General features: G+C 44.7%; 1 non-coding gene across 1 annotated transcript; it reads right to left on the bottom strand.

Moving 5' to 3' along the window:
• Positions 1-786: 786 nt before the first annotated feature.
• On the bottom strand, positions 787-893 carry LOC126654189 (small nucleolar RNA R71). The gene has a single exon (XR_007632445.1). It is a non-coding gene; the product is annotated as a small nucleolar RNA R71 (small nucleolar RNA).
• Positions 894-2,858: the final 1,965 nt, after the last annotated feature.

Here is a 2,858-nt window from a genome sequence, read left to right as displayed (position 1 = left end):
CGCCGTTGCCGGGGAGTGAAGAGTGTTTGTTGATTGATTGAAATTAGTTGTAATTCGGTCGATTTAGTTTTAATTTCTGTTTTTGTTACTATTGTTTGTTTGAGTTTTTCCGGGTTTACGCGTGGTTTGCTTGTTCTTGTTTGTGTAGGAGATCAACTATAGTGTATGCACAATACACGAAGAGCTAATCTTCCGCTAGAACCGTTTCAAGACGACCCCAGAAACTTTGAAAGAAGTGTGAGGCGGGAGAATCGTGGACCCGTTATCATGGAACATGGGGAAGATGACTATGAGGAAGAGCAATATCATCCTCAAGTCGATGGAGTGAGGCAACATCCGCCTCCTTCACTCGATGAGAGAATTCGGCAAGAGCACCAAGGGGAAGACCGCCCTCAAGCTCAAGGAAATCAACCGCCAAGGCAAACTTTGGGATATTTCTTCCTCCCGGATGTGGATAATGCCACATATGGATGTTTTGCTCAACCGGTTAGAGCAGCTACCTTTGAAATCAAGCCTAGCACGATTCAACTCCTAGAGAATCGGTGCCAATTCTATGGGTTACCAAGTGAGGATCCGAATGAACATATGGCGAAGTTCTTGGGGGTGTTGGATACGTTCAAGCTTCATAATGTAACCGCCGATCAAATCAATCTCTGAATGTTTCCATTCTCACTAAGAGACAAGACAAGCTTATGGCTTCGTTCGTTACGTAATGCATTAATCCATAATTGACGGGATCTCGCTCAAGCTTTCCTCCATAAGTACTTTCCGATGAGAAGAACCGCAAAGTTGACCAAAGACATCATCGACTATTATCAATATGAGGGGGAATCTCTTTATGAAACTTGGGAGAGGTTCAAGGATCTCCAAAGGCACGTCCCTCATCATCGCCTTGCAAGGGAGCATGTGCTCCAAATATTCTATAATGGTTTGGGTGAGATTACACGGTCTACCATTGATTCGGCATCGGGAGGTTCTTTGATGCAAAAGACGTATGAGGAAGCAAATGAATTGGTTGAGAAATTGGCTATGGTGAGTAGCAATTGGTCCTCGGAAAGAAGAAGGCATCCGGCTCAAAAAGCATTGATGACAGACCAATCAAAAGAGTTGAAGCCATAAAAGCCATGAATGCATCTTTGCAACGCCAAGTCGATGCCTTGAAGAAGCAAGTGAACCCCCGGAATGCTCCGGTGGCATATGTCCAAGTGGGATGTGAACATTGTGGGGACTTCAATCATAGTAGTGGTGAGTGTTATGCCACGGGACAAGCGTGGAGTGAACAAGTGAGTTATGTGGGAGGTCAAAGGCAAGGAAATGATCCCTACTCTAATACCTATAATCCCGGATGGAGGAACCATCCTAATTTCGGGTGGAGAAATCAAGAGGGACAAGGAAATGTTCAAGCGCACCAACAAGCGGGTCCTAGCTTCCAAAGTGGGAATAGGCCCCAACAACAAGCTCCCTATCATAACAACCAAGGGCAAGAAAACAATTATGGTGGGAGACCTCAACACCCTCCCGAATTTCATCCATAAAAGAATACGGATGAGGGTAATATTCTTTCCAAAGTACTAGAGAAGTTGGAAAAAATGGAGCAAAGGGAGAAGAACCAAGCCTCCACTATTCATCATTTGGAAACTCAAATCTCCCAAATGACAATTTCACTTCAAGGTAAACCTCAAGGGGGATTCCCCTCCACTACGGAAAATAATCCGAGGGAGCAACTAAAGGCGGTAGAGCTTCGAAGCGGGAGGAACCTTGAGAAAGCTAATGGAAAGAAGCATGTGGTTGAAGAGGAAGAGCCACAAATTTTGATTGATGTTGATAGTTCAAGTCGGGACTTACCTAAGGGTTGCGAGGAGGCGGTTGTTGATATTGACGAACCGTATGTTAGACCACCACCTCCTCCACCCTTTATGCTAAATGTTCCCTTCCCGAGCCGGTTGAGGAAAGCTCCAGATAATGAAAAATTTCATAAGTTCCTTGAGGTGTTCAAAAAGCTACAAATCAACTTAAACTTGGCGGATGCACTCCGAGAGATGCCTCAATACGCGAAGTTCTTGAAAGACATAATTATGAACAAGCATAGTTGGGAGCAAGGCGGGACAATACCTCTCACGGAAAGTTGTAGTTCCATAATCCAAAGCAACTTACCGACAAAGCTTAAGGATCCAGGGAGTTTTTCTATCCCTTGCACTATAGGAAATATGAATGCTATTAATTGCTTATGTGATCTTGGTGCAAGTATTAATTTGATGCCCTTGTTTCTTTTTAGGTATTTGTTTGGTGAGCAACCGGTGAAGCGCACCTCGATGGTATTGCAACTTGCCGATCACTCTCTCAAGAAGCCGTATGGGATAGTGGAAGACGTGCTTGTTAAAGTGGATAAATTCATCTTTCCGGTGGATTTTGTGATCCTAGACTATGCGGTAGACAAGGAATGCCCCATGATCCTTGGTCGCCCTTTCATGAATATCGGGCGTGCTCTTATCGATGTTCATGCCGGCAAGCTTACCTTGAGAATTGATGAGGAAAGTGTGGAGTTTGATATGAAGAGAGTGATGCGGAATACCATCGAGGAGGAGGAGTGTATGAGGATTGAATTGGTGGATGAACTTGTGAGGGATCAACTTGAGGCAAACATGGAAGCTTTGAATCAAGAAATGGGGGAAATTTTTAAGAAAAATGAGGTTTCATCAGTGGAGCTCGATCGAGCTCTCCTCTGCTCGATTGAGCCCTCCCTGTTTTGTAAAAAGGAGGGCTTCTCATGTCAAGCTCGATCGAGCTTGAACCCTCGCCCTTCTTGCTCGATCGAGCTCCCCAGTAAAGAGAGGGATTTTGGTTTTTCTAAGGTCGCT

The sequence above is a fragment of the Mercurialis annua genome, linkage group LG6, assembly GCF_937616625.2.
Source record: "Mercurialis annua linkage group LG6, ddMerAnnu1.2, whole genome shotgun sequence".
NCBI lineage: Eukaryota > Viridiplantae > Streptophyta > Magnoliopsida > Malpighiales > Euphorbiaceae > Mercurialis > Mercurialis annua.
The sequence above is the reverse complement of the archived record's forward strand: the minus strand, read 5'-3'. Positions and strand labels throughout refer to the sequence as shown.